Raw genomic sequence first — 15812 nt, forward strand, 5'->3', positions numbered from 1 at the left:
TCTGGGTCAAAGGCCACCACACTTACATGAAGTGTCAGTTGCCCATTAGCCCCCATCTTTCCTGACTTCCTACATTTATTCCCCATCTCTCAGTGCATTGAATTTGGACCTTCATCTTTAAATCATTCCATGACCTTGCCCCACTCTAAAGATGTACAATCTCCAGTCTGATTCTTTTGCATCTATTGGTCCTCTGGTGCTAGCCCTTTGTAGATTCTATCCTCTCTCTTTGTCCTATTATTCTTCAGCTGCCTTGAAGTTCCTCTCTCTAGTTTTGAAGCCAACCTTATCACCCAAACTTTTGGTTGTTTCTCTGAGCTCTGCCACCATACCTCAGCACCCCCCTTTTATTCATTTTGCCTTTTGACTTTCCCTAATTGTAACACACCTTGGGAAGTTTTCTGAATTAGGGACACTATAAAAAAGCAAATTAGTATTGTTTAGTTATTAGAATTCTCAAAATAGATGTAACAATAAATTATGGGCTCTAGGAATCACATCTAAATTCAACATATCTTGGAAGTTTATGCCAAATTAATATTCCTAAGTTGACTGGAAAAATGTTATTGCTGGAGAAAATAATGCAAACTCCTTAAATTTCTCCCTGCTAAAGTGGCAGGTCCATTAAGTTCAAGTCATATGAAATTTCAAGGAGAAGATCCATCTGTGTGCTAACCATACCAAAATCATATTATTTCTAAATTTATAATGTTGCAACACTTTCTACACAGTGGAACCTACTCTCTGCCCCCACACTCCCTTAAAAAGAAAATATATGAGGATAAGTATTATTGTTGGGAACATTAGCAGACAAAAGTTTAACATGCTCTGACATTCCTTTGAATGTTATTTTAAAGGAGGAATTAATCCATTTAAAATAAATGATTGTTAGTAAGAAAAATTAACTTTTTTGTGGCCACTAAGCACAACATTTTTTGAAAACTTTTAAAATTCTTATCAACCCTCAACTAAAAGAAGCCTTCGTTATTTGCAGGCTGAGTCTTGTATTCTATTACGTGTAACATCCTCCAAACATCAAAAATATGACTCGTAGAGGCATGTTGGAGCTTAGTAAATATTGTAAATTCCATGCTTCGGAAGCTGGGTTGAGGCATGTTTTTGGCTCCGAGAATGTGATTTGTTTCAAACCGAGCAAGACGCCACTTTAAAGTGCAATAAGACAATTGAGAGTTGTTTTGCCACGTATGACATAGTTGCCTTGAAGCCATCTCAATTAATAACAATGCAAATATGTGCAGCAGGTACAGCCTAGCAAGGGTGGGTTCGCCAGCAGGTGTTCTCTTTCAGGGCTGTTTAGACACTTCAGATCTGTGAGTAATGCTTTAGGACAAATCAAGAATTGCTGCACCTGCCTGCTCAAAATGCAAATGAGAATGAACACGCTTCAGCCTGTCAGAAGATAAATTATTGCACTATGGTGTGTTCGGTCAAAAATTGGGTTGGTCGGGAATGATTCAATTTTACAGTGTAGGTACGTCAAATAAAAGAACCAACATATGAATGCAGGAATGTTGGGTGAACCCTATTAAACTTTTGCAATAAAATTCTGATTAAATAATACCATGATTTCTTTAATATGCTTACAGGGTTCTATGTTAATACATGTCCCAGATAAAACCCTGCTAAATTTATGGAATAGTTTTTCTACAAGGAAACATTAGAAATATACTTTAAAAATGAATTTCCCTCCTTTCCTGAGGGCTCTAACTTGTGTGAGAATACACTTAAAGTGGTGCAGCTAGCCTTCAGGTACATCACCAAGTACCCATGTTTCAAGTCTCAGTTCGGGCCTCAAAGGCTGAATTGTTGTTCTGGGTTCAGGAAGCCAATGTCGAGAGTATTTCCGGGGCATAATCCTGCATCGCATCAGTGTCTAATGCCCAACTCAAATTTTAATGAACAGGCCAATTCAGGGGAGATGGTGGCATAGCCGTAATGTAACCCAGCGCTGGGGACATGATTTCAAATCCCACTATAGCAGCTTGTGGAATTTTGAATTAAATTAATAAATCTGGAATATAAAGCTGGCCTTAGCAATGCTGACTATGACAACTATCATCAACTGTTGTAAAAAAACTTCATCTGGTTCACTAATGCCCTTTAGGAAAGGAAACCTGCCATCCTTACCTGATCTGACCTTAAATGTGATTCCAGACCCACAGCAATGTGGTTGATTCTTAAGTTACCTCTGAAATGGCCTAGCAAACTGTTCAGTCCAAGGGCAATTGGGGATGGGCGACAAATGCTAACCTTGCCTATGACACCCATGTCCCATGAAAGAATAAAACAACTTAGAGACTAGGGTGTACAGTCGCCGACAAATTAGGGGGATCGGAAATGGGGAGTAGGCGGGAGAACAGCAAGTTGGGTGTGATTTCAAGACGAATGAGCCGTCATTATTGTGGTTAACGGTTTAGTGGACCATTCAAGGATAGCTACCTGATTTAGCGATGCCTTTTTTGAAGGCGATGGCATCGCTTTGCGCCCTTCTATTCTCAGAGAGCAGCAGGAGAAGGCCAGCAAGCCAGACCAAGAATTGCTGGAGATGGCAGAGGATGGGATTGCCCACAGCATGGTGGGGAAGTCCCGGATATAGTGCCATAAATGCAGACTGCCAAGATGAGTGCAATACTACGTCCAGAATATAGGCCTCCAGATCTGCAGTCTTAAGCATACATGAGATGAGTGGCCTGAGGCTGCATAGGCCTTCTGAATAGTCAAATCATACATCTCCAGGAACATGACAGAGCCATGGTCAAAGCTCACATTGCCACAGAGAGTGCAGGAGGCCATGCCGAAGATAGTAGTATCACATGTGGTGGTGTAGCTGGAAGTAGTGAAGAAGGGCATGATGATCCTAACTCTCACCCTCTTTCTACAACTGACCATCCTGACGCTTATGGAGGAGGCAGCTCCTTACGTGGCTGGTATGGCAGTGCCGGAGGGAGTGGGTGATTGTGAGATTGGAAATCCTTCTCCAGCAGCAGCAGCTGCTGACAGAGGTGATTTAGTATAACCTTCTTATGTCTCCCTCAGGGACAGATGTGGAGGAGTTAGGAGCCAAGGAGGATGTCTCCAACTGAGGTTGACGTCACAAGAATGTGAATCTCACAGTGGGACACAATCACGGAGTGGGAGGAAGGCTAAACCTTGAAATAAGAGGATTCCAAAGTACAAAATCACAACACCTTCAGTTGACAGGAACATTCACATAACGATCAAATATATTAACAAAAGTGCAATTTAGTTACATGTCTAGCACACCCGTGACCCAAAAGACATCAATTTTTCGTAACTTTCCTAACTCCCGCACTACGCCTGTGTGCAGCCCCGACTCCACAGTGGAGGTAAAGGCAGCCTGCTGACTGCTACATCCTGATGCCTGTGATGACCTTGGTAGACGTCCTCTGGCGGCCCGAGGCCTGGAGAGTCCTGGCCTGATAAGGGTCACCTGCTCAGGGGCAGAAACGCCTTCAGCAGCCTGAGGAGCTGAAGTGGATTGGGTCACAGGCAGAGGGGGCGTCCTGAGCGGAGGATCCCGAGGTGTCCGGCTAACACTCATCCTCCCTGTGGGTGCCTGAGCGCCCTGCCCTGACTCCTGCAGGAGATGGTGCACCTGGGGGGAGATCAAGGTGCCTCGTCCCCATGTCGCCTACATCTTGATGGTGCCCATCAGGGTGTGTAGCCAATGAGTGCAGGGCCGACCGCAAATCTGACATGATCTGCTGGACCAAGGTCTCCATGGTAATCGCCAGCCTTCCCATGGTGACCTCGAGACGCTCGCATGTCGGAGCCATGACATCAGACAGAACACGGCCGGACTCCTCCATCGTTCACTCCAGTCTGCTCAGTGACTGTCAAATCTCTACCTGATGTTCCGCCATCTGTCACTGCATCTCCAGCATAGATTTGGCGGCCGCTTCCAGAGGCTCATCATCTGACTTAGACTGAGCGGGTGGCTGGTCTCCAGCAGTCCTCCAAGTGCCAGAGACCTGAGCTGTCCCTGCCTCTGACTGCTGCGGGGACGTGTCAGTGAGGTGTTCCCCAGAAAGTGAGGCTGAGGCTAATCTACACCTGTGCCCCACCAACGTGTGTGTCTCTGAGTTGGTGGAGGGTGCGTGTGAGTGCCGTGGCGGTTCTTCTGGAGCTTTCTCTTCGGATGAAGTCTGGGGGCTTACACTGGAGGTGCTGGAATGGTTTGTGGGCCTCGATCTGCTGGTGCCTAGAAAAGAGATTTTCAGTTAATGAGCATGAGCTAGGTAAGACTGCATATGACTCACTGTGATTGTCAGGATTTGATGAGGTGATGGAGCTGTGATCCGTCCTGGGTTGGTGGGAGAGGCCAATCTCCCCTTCCCCACAGGGGCGATCCCTGTCCTCCTCAGCCAGCTCGGTGCAGCCTCCTCAAACTCACTGAGGACAATGATGTTGGCTCTTCTCCTCCAGCCTGCACTTTTTCATTTCTGTTGTGCACCAGCTTGGCCTTTATGAAGAAGAAAGAAAGGCAGGTGATGAGAAGAGATAGAGCAGGGTTTGGGTGAGGTGCATGTCCCCTGTGTGTGTTGAGAGCCCTCCCCAGAAGGGCCAGAGGATGGAGTGTGAGCAACATGATAGATGGGCTGGCGGTGATGTGAAAGTCTCGGTGAGAGAACAAGTGTTGATATGTATCCCCGGCTAACAGTTGTGTGAGGCCCCTGAAGAGAATGGCTGTTTGAGTGCATGATGCTATGATGAGAGTTTGATATTGGAGGGTGTTCAAGGATGATTTGCCCTGGTGGAGAGGATGAGACCATTCATCCCCTTCTGGCACTAGATGGCATTTTGGGCGCGGTTGCCAGCCGCGCTGACCTGCTCCGTAACAACCTCCCAGGCCGGAGAGGTAAGGCTGTTATGCTCCCTGCAGCCATCCTGGATAGAGCTTGTGCCTTTGCACTTGCACCCTTCTGATCAAGGTGTGGAAGGCCTGCTGCGTGAAGCTGGGTGCTACCTTCTTCAGACTCTCGGCCTTCTCTTCTGGCTGCCAGACGTCTCTGGTGGGCTGGAGAGAGTCAGATTGTGTGTCGGACTGGCCTTTAAAAATGGCGTCCGGACTTTCAAACCCGCCAGCTGACAGCGGCCAAACAAATCAACTCCCAACCCTCCAGGACAGTCGGACCAAGATGTGCCTCTGCATAATTAATGAGGATCCAAGTGCAGAATTGGGTACGAGTTCCCATCATGACGCACAGTGGAGTAGGCGCCACCAAAACCACCCGCCACTGCACTTAAGGCAGAATCGCCCCAGATTTGCAGTAAGTGCGGTAGTGGGCGGGTAAAACGATGTTTTATCCGCTGACCACAATGGCAGCTTCTCACCCATATCATCCCAAACGCGCCGTATTAATTATGCATTCCTGGGAGACACGCCGTTTCCATGGCGGGCAGGCTCTCATGTGCCCGTCACGCCATCACCTCGCCACTTCATCACGCTGGGCGCCATAGTTAAAGTCCAACCATGCGCACACCGCTCAGTGCTTCAAGCCCATGGCTGCTGCAAAGAAGACATGGCTTTGAAAGGTAAGGAGACTGCAGCCCCCGGATTCAATGATGCACCCCTCGAACGCCTTCTGGATGCAGTGGAGGCTCGCCGTGATGTCCTCTACCTCTGCTCTGGCTACAGGTTGCGCAGCAACATCACTAATCCGGCTTGGGAGGTGGTGGCAATGGTGGTCAGCGCCAACGACCTGCAAAAGAGGACAGCCACCCAGTGCCACAAGAGGATGAATGATCTTCTTCGTTCTGCCAGGGTAAGTCACTCTTCTCACACTCTCAACTCACACCCTCACAAACCCACCACACATCCACAGGGCCCTCACTCACTGCTGGTTCAAGGGACATCACCATTCACTCTCTCATACACAACTCCATTGTCCTCATTCCATCCATGGGACCACTCACCACCCACACAGGCCAGGCATACTTATCATCTGGCCTAGCAGGTGTCCTGCTTACACTCTCTCTATCTCTATTCATGCAAGACAAGCTGGCACACAAGAGGGAGAGGCCGCAGACCGATGGAGGAATGCCTGAAATCAAGGTCCTCACGGACTTTGAAAACAGAGCCATTCAGCTGGCCATTGAGGACCTGGACCATTCCTGTGCTGACGGTGAGGTCAGCAGTGCTCTACCAAGTGAGGATCCAGTGGTGCAAGTTCTATCAGACAACCATGCCACGAGTGATGTGTCCTGTTTCACAGGCCACTGCTATGCACTATTTATTTCTTCTCGCTTTCACAGGCCCATCTGCCAAATAGCCGACAGAGTCCACAACCCAGGGCCTCCAATCAAGCCCTGAAGAAACCTCTGAAGAGGAAACTGAAGGCACCCTCCTTGTAGTCCCGTCACAGTGCTCACCCACACCCTCCACCAGCGCAGAGACACACACCTCGGCGGGTCCTAGCTTTAGAGTAGCCTCAGGATCACAATCTGGTGAGCACATCGCACTTTCTAATCCACAGCAGGTGGCTGCAGGGACTTCCCCGGTGTCTGGCACTTTTAGGATTGCTGGAGGCCGGAAATTTGCTGCGATCGAGTCTGATGATGAGCCTCTGGACTTGGTCATGGCACAGTTGCTGGAGCTACAAAGGCAAGCTCAGGAACATCAGGAAGGAATGTCTGCTGCACTCCTCAGATTGCAAGGCATGATGGAAGAGTCCGTCCGCCTTCAGGCTAAGGTGATAGCGCCGACATGCCAACGCACCAAGTCAACACTGTTAGGATGGCGGCCCCATGGAGACCATGGTCCAGGACTTCACTCCTACACTGCTGCACAGACTCAACTCCATTGCTGATGCCATAGTTGTCCTCCAACAGTATGTACGCGAGAGGGGTGCGGGGCAGCCCGATCTCACTCCAACTACCCCTTCTCCTCAAGGAGTCAGGCATGGGGTCCTCTGGCACCCATAAGGAAGAGGATCAGCAGGTGCACGCTCCGGGGCCATCCATCCAGGTGACTCCGGGAGTGTCCGGCCCATCCAAATCACCTCTTCCTGTGACACCAGCAGCTCTAGCTCCACAGGCCGAGGAGGGTGCCACTGCCACACAGTGGGTTCCCGAAAGCAGGCCGGGACCCTTCAGGTCTCAGCCCTCCAGAGGAAGCCCATCAAGGTCATCACACAGGGCATAGCAGTCAACAGGCTGCCTCCAGCTCTGCTGTGGATGTCCTGGGAGCACCAAGATGTAGTGGAAGGGTTAGGAAGGTAAAGAAGATGTAGTTGTACAGCCTGGTCACAGGTGTTATTCACGTACATAATGTTCACTATTGTAAATAACTTCCCAAGAATACCTCCTTGCCTGTGGCTCTTTGTTATGATGAGCAGTGTTCTTGTCAGTCAGATGTCAAACTTTGTTTCCTGCACAAGGTAAAGGCAGGTGTCTCAGTCCAGGGCCTCTTCCCTGTGCTTTGTGCAGCCTTCAGACCAAAGTGATGGTTCGGCCTCAAACTCCTGGAAACGTTACTGATGCCTGCACCTCGATGTTGTTTGTCATTGCTGCCAGAATGTAGTGGGCAGGTGTCACAGAGTCCTGTCATTCTTTCTGTGTTCTCTCAGCACCTTTAAGGTGGGACTGGCCCCCAACCTCTTCAGCATCTGTGACCGGTGATGCTGTGCTCCTGAAGGGGTCAGGTGCTGAAGGCAGACAAAGGATCAGATGCTTTAAAAGTTTCATGGCTGCGTCTCTATGGCATGACCCTGATCACAGAGCGCAAGCGAGCTGCCCTCGGCAAGATAGAAGACAGACGTTCTCAGAGGATATGTGAAGATTTATGGAGTGTCTTCACTGCATAATGTCATCATCCTCCTGCAATCGTGCGACTATTAGGGCCTCCACTGCGTCTCCATGACAGGAGCATTCTCACAGAGGGTATTCGCGCTGCCATAAGCCAGACTGGAGTCAAACGTTCACAGATGCAATGTGAGGATCTATGGTGTCTCCTCACTGCATGTCGTCATCATCCTCCACAAATCTAGCAGCTATGAGGGCCTCCAAAGCGTGCCTGCCTCATCTGGCCAGGACGAGGGTCTCATCGCCTTTGAGAACCTCCTCACCCTCATCCCCGTTGACATCATCCTCATTGGAGGAGACCTCCAGCTCCTCCTCAGCCAGGCCCTCCCCCACTGTTGCAGCATGAGGTTGTAAAGGGAGCAGCATGTGATGACGATGCGTGACACCCTCTGTGGACTGTATTGCAGGGCTCCACCAGACTGGTCCAGGCACCGGAACCTCACTTTCAGCATCCCGATGGTCTGCTCCACCAAGTTGCGAGTTGCAGCATGAACCTCATTATAGCTTCACTCTGCTGCAATCTGAGGCCGCCGCACGGGTGTCAACAACCATGTACTTTACAGGTAGCCCTTGTCCCCGAGGAGCCAACCCTGCAGCCTCTGTGGACCCTGGAAGATGTCAGGGATCTGTGACCGACTGAGAATGTGGGAGTCATGGACACTCCCTGGAAACCATGTGCAGACCTGCAGGATGCGTTTGTGGTGGTCACACACCAGCTGCTATTTCAGCGAATGGAAGCCCTTGCGGTTGATATAATTGACCACGTGTTGCGACAGAGATCTGAGCTCCATGTGAGTGAAGTCGATGGCACCCTGCACCTGCGGGAAACCCGAGATCCGGGCAAATCCAATCGCCCTTGCATCCTAGCTGTCCTGGTCCCGGGCGAAATGCACAAAGTTGTGTGCCCTCGCGAAGATGGCACCCCTGATCTATTGGATGCATTTGTGGGTAGAGGCTTGTGAGATCCCACAGAGGTCACCTGTGGAGCCCTGAAAGGAGCCACTGGAATAGAAATTGAGCACCATGGTCACTTTCACATCCACTGGCAGTGGATGCCCTCCATGTCCCCGTGGCGCCAAATCCTGCAGCAGGTGGCAGATGTGACCTACTAGATCCCTGGACATGTGCAGTCTTCAGTGACACTGGTTCTTGGTCATCTGCAGGAATTAAAAGCAGCACCTATAGACTCTGGGTCTACTAGGCGCCGATCAACAACAGCTCGCTGTGGCTCTTCGGTGGCGTGTGCGGGAGTCCCAGCCAGCCCTTCTTCCTGAGAGTGCTGCTCCACCCTCTGCGCAGCCAGGTGCCCCAGCTGCTCTCTTCGCCATCGTCTTCACTCTCTGTAAGCCACGAGGCATACAGCTAGTTCACCAGTCTCCATGATCCTGATGCACTTCTCCTGCAGGATGAAAGAGAGAGAGACGTGTGAGTTAGTATGGTATACTAAGAACCTATCTTGGTTAAGTTTGAAGGCTCCTTAATGCATCCCAGAGAGTGCTGGCCGCCACTTGGATGGCCAGAGTTTAGCGCACTGCATGGATGACTGAGACCCCACCTTCCTCTGCCCCACTCCAGCTGACTGATTGGCGGAAGCTTTGCCCACTGGACTGCATGCTGTGCTCTCAGCTCAGGCACAGGCACTCCCCTAACCCGCATTGCAAGACCGCACTGTTAATTTGAACAATGGGGGAGACTGGTCCAAACTAGGATGTGGACATTGCAAGGGGCTGCGAATGCCTCCACCAGTGACTGCTCCATGACCAGCTTTAGCAAGGAGATTGTACAATATGTCCAGTCATCCAACTGTTCTGCAGCCCACTAAAATGCTCATTAGTTTGCAGCCTATGCTCAAGAGGTCAAAAGCTTTGGAGCATTTGGTGGCACTTTGATGCCTCTGTGTTGTTCAAGTTGCTCGAGATAAGCTAGACGCCCAACTCCATCATATCAATGTGGCTGCGCCTGAACTGTCTCAGCTGCAGAGGAAGGTGTCCCTAAAGTGTGGCTGCTTCCCTCGCCCAACCCCACCCCCCGACCCTGCACATGCTTGTGCACTACTTTCAACCGCAGGGCAGCCCTTTGCTCCCACCCCCTCCCAAAGTCACCTCAACTGCAGGGCAGTCTTTGCCCCCCCACCCCCCCGACCCAACGCACCTCAACCTTGAATTTCAACAGGCGTCCCGTGCGAGCGCTCCACAACATTACTGTGCACTCACCTCTGAGTTCCCTTCAAAGTGCAGCCCGCCAAGTGCACGCCTTTTATGAGCTGTTGTGAAACACGTCAATGTGCAATCACGCTGACATGGGCCAGCGATCCAGCGGGGTGGGGGATGATTCCGGCAGGCTAGCCTTATAATGATATGCTGATGTATTACGATGAGGTTCCCGACGTCTGATGCAAACTGGTTTCATGACGTTGCGAAACCGATTCTTGGCTTTCTCGCCGGCTCATGCCCCCAAACACACTTGACGCTAGCAGGTGTAGACAGTTTTTTTAGATTCATTCACAGGATGTGGGCTTCGCTGGCTAGGCCGACGTTCATTGCCCATCCCTAGTTGCCCTTGAGAAGGTGGTGGGTGAGCTGCTTTCTTGAACCGCTACAGCCCATGTGGTGCAGGTACACCCACAGCGCTGTTAGGAAGGGAGGTCCAGGATTTTGACCCAGCGACAGTGAAGGAACGGCGATATATTTCCAAGTCAGGGTGGTGAGTGACTTGGAGGGGAACTTCCAGGTGGTGGTGTTCCCATCTATCTGCTGCCCTTGTCCTTCATGATAGTCTCATTTATGGAAAATTCTGCCCACAATTTCTAGCAAAAATCACTAATCAGGGCTAAAAGCTATGGCTGGGGTTTTCCGGCCCCTTCGTGGCGGGACCCGCTGTGGGAGGTCCGGTGACCCAGCCAAAAGTCCATTGACTTTCAGCGGGACCGGCCGATCCTGGCGGCGGGTGGGGCTGGAAAATTCTGCCCTTTGAGACCAGGTATAATGCTTGGCTTAGAACAGCTATCTCAAATAGATTTTTGTTAATTGATTACCACCAATAAATTCCTGATTTTTTTCTATGTTGGGGGTTCTATAAAAAATAATTGGTGTCCACTTTTTCCCTTTCAAATCCCAGATTTCTCCTGTTCCTGTTGATCCTGAGATGCGCATGCATCGCAATGGTAACATTATGATGTGAGTTGTGTGATAATATATCCAGGTAACATGTACAACAATGTAACTTGTACAATGGCAGTGCACCGCTGACTGACTTCAGTGCTAAATTCGGGAAGAAACGGCAACTTGGGTAAGTTCCCTTGCTGATATTACTGACCATGATACGTAAAGTCAATTTAACAAGCGTCTGCCTTACTGTTTAAGCTGCAGTGTAGCAATGGAAGGTAGAAGCAAGATGTGCTTTTTGATCACCATCAGCTGAAAAATGACCAACGAAAAGTTGACCAACGCATGAGGTGTATGAAATGGCCATGGATTTAACAAAGAGGGACCTTGTTCAACCTTAAAGACAGGTAGAAAAGTTAAAGAAAATATTTATGAATAGCAGTCTCTGGGGCTTCTTTGTCCCTTGCTTGTTTTCTTGAGATTTAGTGATGTTCAAAATAAAAACTGCTTTTCCCCGATTTACTCTGATTTTGGGATTTAATTTTTTTCTTCTATTTTTTCTAAAAACAAAAGACACCTGAAAAAATTGGGTTTTTAAATCAGCAATAAGAACTGACTTTAAAGGTCCTTAATCGGGGATAAAACCAAGTATTTTCTGGACTGTGGGGCTTAATGCAGTGTTATCTAATAGAAAGCTGAGTAGCACCTGGTTTGGCCTATATGAAATGTGGTTGGCCCTTAAAAATGCCCTCTGAACAAAGGCAATTAGGGATGGGCAATAAATGCTGGCCTAGCCAGCAGCGCCCACATCCCACAAACGATTTAAAAAAAGCTGCAAGTGTGGCCACAGCGACTGTATTTAGCCATTTGCTCTAACTTTAGTGGAAAACATCTTAAACACACTCACACAATACAGATAAATGTACTTCTCATGTATATATTTACTCAACCAACATATACCGCCATTCCATGTTCCAAGAAGTATTCACAATGATCAAAAGATACATGTTCATGCTTACCTTTCACTTTACCACCCAACATGCAACAATGTTGAAGTACACATGCATGCACTGCAAATATGAACAGAACAATCAATGAGAAAATGTACCTTGCTTCCAAAGATAGTACTGGTTTATATTTGTTAGAAATTCATGTAAAGCCATGCTCAAACCAAACAGTAGAGATGTGAACTTTCAAACCACATTTAGAATAGATTGGTATGGTTTACACTCATTAATTTACAGGGTCAGCAATGCTCTGATACTGCCACATCACAAGACAAGGCTTAAAACAATAAAAGCAAATGTGTTTAAATTAAATACAAATCTCCATTTTTCAAACATATGCCATTTTTGCTTGTTGCCCATTATGCTGACAAGGGATCAGCATCCTTCCTGGGAAATATTTTAGATTGAAAAGTAAGCTGATGTAGACCATTGTTCTCCTTTAACATCTTATTTAAATATTTGTTTTTAATTACACAGAAGCAGATAGGAGTTGAGTATTTTTTCACTTGGGGGTTGTCAGGCACATTAGTGCCAGACCTTCTGCCAAAATTTGTGCTGCTACCTCAGGAGGAGAAAATTGGCTTCAATATGTTTCTTCTCACTGACAACAGTGGGGGTATAATTTCAGAAAGCAGCACACTTAAATAGCGTCCTTCTGATTTTCAGAAGAAATTAAAATTTTCATATAAGTATGTTATATAGAAGATTCAGGAGGCAATTACAAGGCTGAAGCATTTCTTAGGGGAATCAGATGACATCAGAACATATCTCAACAAAGATTCCGCAATTTTGAAATCCCAAATTATGCTTGCCTTAGAACTTCCTTTGAGCTACGTGTTTTTAAAGTTAACACATAACAATATAGACGTGCTTTGTGTGTCTGTACCTGCATGCCTCTGTTATGGTTCTTTTTAATTGCCTGTACAGCTAGTTCTGACAGGAACAACAGGGCCTGCCAGTAGGACAGAAGTGCTGCTCTGTAACTATATACAAAAGTGAAGCTTGAGCAGTTTGTGCATGTATTAGATCATAGGCTTTAATTCACTTGAACAAATCTATTCTATGCACAGTAATATACGCTGTTACTGGCTAACAATATCCCAGCTGTAGTGCTGAAGAGCTGCATTCCAGAACTAGCCGCATCCTTAGGTAAACTGTTCCAGTACAGCTACAACACTGACATCTACCCGACAATGTGGAAAATTGTCCAGGTATGCTCCGTCAACAAAAAAAGGAGAACTAATCCAACCAATCAATTGTGGCTCAGTGATAGTTCTCTGACGTTTGAGTCAGAAGATTGTTGATTCAAGTGGCTCCAGAGACCTAAGATACTAGGCTGAAGGAAAACAACACTATGGTCAGGATTTTTTGCTGAGCGGGCAGGTGTGCAGCCGACCTGCTTGAGCGTAAAATGACGCGTGATATTTTGGTCGGCGGGCACTCACAGGAGTTGGCAGTGCACTCGCCAACAATTTAAAGGCCTATTAAGGCCATTAACAATCCAATTGATTTAAATTTTTCGCTGCCCGTCCAACCTTATGGCAAAAAGGCTAGGCGGCCTTTGCATTTTTTGTGAAACTTCATCCATGGGCCCGCCTGACAAGGACTAAATCCTGCCCTGTAAGAAGTGTCATCCTACAGAGGAGACAATAAGTGTGCCCTCTCACTTGGACATAAAAGATCCCATGTCACATTTCAAAGAAGAGTAGTGGAATTTTCCTTGTATCATGGCCATGGCAGCCTCGCTGAGTCGGGGGTTCGAGTCCCGGCTCCGGCTGTGGGCAGCCCGGGGACCGGCCAGGGACAGGCAGCCCTGTCGGGGTTATAAGATGACACCCTCAGACGATGAGCTGTACCAGCGCACCAGAATGAACACTCTGGAGTGAGAATCGCACTATATCATGTTCATGAATGACTACAGCAAGCAGGGCTTCACTATGGATGGGAACTAATGTTGGAAGTTACAAAGACATCAGTGAGGACAGTCTTGCTCTGTTACATACTGGAGCCTAAAATAAAGGTTCTGGTTTTGGGTATCGATGATCGAATCCAAAGACTGGGCCCCAAACTGTTGATGTTAATGAAGAGCAAGGGGATCGCTGTGGAGTTACAGGATACGCCAAACCCCTGTGCAACCTTTAACTTCCTAATGAGTGAGAAAAGATGCACAGCAGCTGCACTGATCCCACCTCACTAACTCTCCACAGAGCTGGAGTAACTCGCAGTAGTGTTTGAGGAACCTTTCTCCAATTGTACAGAGTAATTAAACTGTGTTTGTGTCAAAAAAAAATTAATCCTTCAACCAACATTACTAAAATGCATTATTTGGTCATGATCTCATTGCTGTTTGTGGGACCTTGCTGTACATAAATACAAATAGACCTTTCTTTCATTTATCTGCTGTTGTGAATAGTGTTATCAAGTAACACTTACTCAGCAATTACCTGCTCACCAATCTCAGTTTGGGTTCCAGCAGAACTGCTCAGCTTCAAACCTCATTACAGCCATTCTACAAATATAGGTCCAATAGCTGAAATCCTGAGGTGAGGTGAGAGTGACTGCTCTTGACATCAAACCAGCAATTGACTGAATATGGAACCAAGAAGCCCCAGTAAAAGTTAAGTCAATGGGCTTCAAGGGAAAAATTCTTCAGTGGCTGGAGTCCCAACTGGCACAAAAGAAGAATGTCAGGATATCACTGTAGGAGTGACGAGAATGTGGAACTCGTTACCACAGGGACTGGTTGAAACAAATAGTATAGATGCATTTAGGTGGAAGCTAGACAAGTAAAAGAGGGAGAAGAGTAGACAAGGCTAAGAAGATAGAGTTGGATGAGGGAAGATGGAAGGAGGCTCAGGTGCAGCGCAAATGCTTTGCACGGACTGGTTGGGCTAAATGGTCTGTTTCTGTGCCATATATCTTATATAATTCTAAGTTTCTCAGGGCAACATCCAAGGCACAATTATCTTCAGCTACTTCATCAATGGCCTTCGCTCCATCATATGTTCAGAACTGGGGCTTTTCCCTGATGATTGCACTGTGTTCATCTTAATTCACAATTCTGCATTGAATGAAGCAGGCCCACCACTGCCTTCTCAAGGGCAAATGGGGTGGGCAATAAAATGACAGCCTTGATGGTGACACTAAATTTAAATATGCAGACAACATAGACTTGGTGTTACCTCAATGGAATGGAGATGGAGCACAAGGTACAGTTGCAAGCATGCATCAGTTTTTATTTTTGAACCGTCTCAATTGCCTTTGGATCACATGGCTGGAACCCTGCTCTGCCATGGATAAATGTAATCCAAAATGTTTAAATGGTTTCCAGATCAGATTGAAAAGGTCAATTGTATATTACTGCACGCATGTAAACAATTAACATTTCCAGCGAGTCACTGAACTATTTAGTACAAAATGTCTTGTGATTTCCATTTAATTGAAAAACCTCTACGTACTGTTAGCAATTCCGCAGATTTCTCATTTTTAGAAAACTGCATTTTGTCTCCCAAGTGGTCAAGAGTGGAGTGAACAAGTGGCAATGTTTCTTAAGTATTCAACAGCATTAACCCCTCAGAATATCCATGTCAGCAAGTCTTCCAATAACATGAGAAAATGCAGTACTTCCTCTCCTTGGCATCCGTTGCACTGTTTACTGGGCAGCAGATAAGATCATCAGTTGTGCAGGATATTTAGTTGAAATGTACTGAAACAAATGTCATTGAATATAATGTGGACATTGAGCCAAAAAGCCTCTACATGGAAGGTGCAGTAGTAAAGAATATTTTTGTCTTCATCCTTTTGCGGTCATCATTGATTTAAATGGAATAAAAGATACATTTTTTTAATGAGCAGG

At 47.3% G+C, this 15812-nt stretch overlaps 1 long non-coding RNA gene and 1 pseudogene across 1 annotated transcript in view; one reads left to right on the top strand and one right to left on the bottom strand.

Moving 5' to 3' along the window:
• The window catches only part of LOC144688584 (uncharacterized), a 256591-nt gene that overhangs the window by 118526 nt on the left and 122253 nt on the right, over positions 1–15812 (bottom strand). The window lies entirely within an intron of this gene.
• On the top strand, positions 13630–14239 carry LOC144689186 (NADH dehydrogenase [ubiquinone] 1 alpha subcomplex assembly factor 3 pseudogene; annotated as a pseudogene).

The sequence above is a fragment of the Cetorhinus maximus genome, chromosome 13 (assembly GCF_964194155.1).
Source record: "Cetorhinus maximus chromosome 13, sCetMax3.hap1.1, whole genome shotgun sequence".
NCBI classification, from domain to species: Eukaryota; Metazoa; Chordata; class Chondrichthyes; order Lamniformes; family Cetorhinidae; genus Cetorhinus; species Cetorhinus maximus.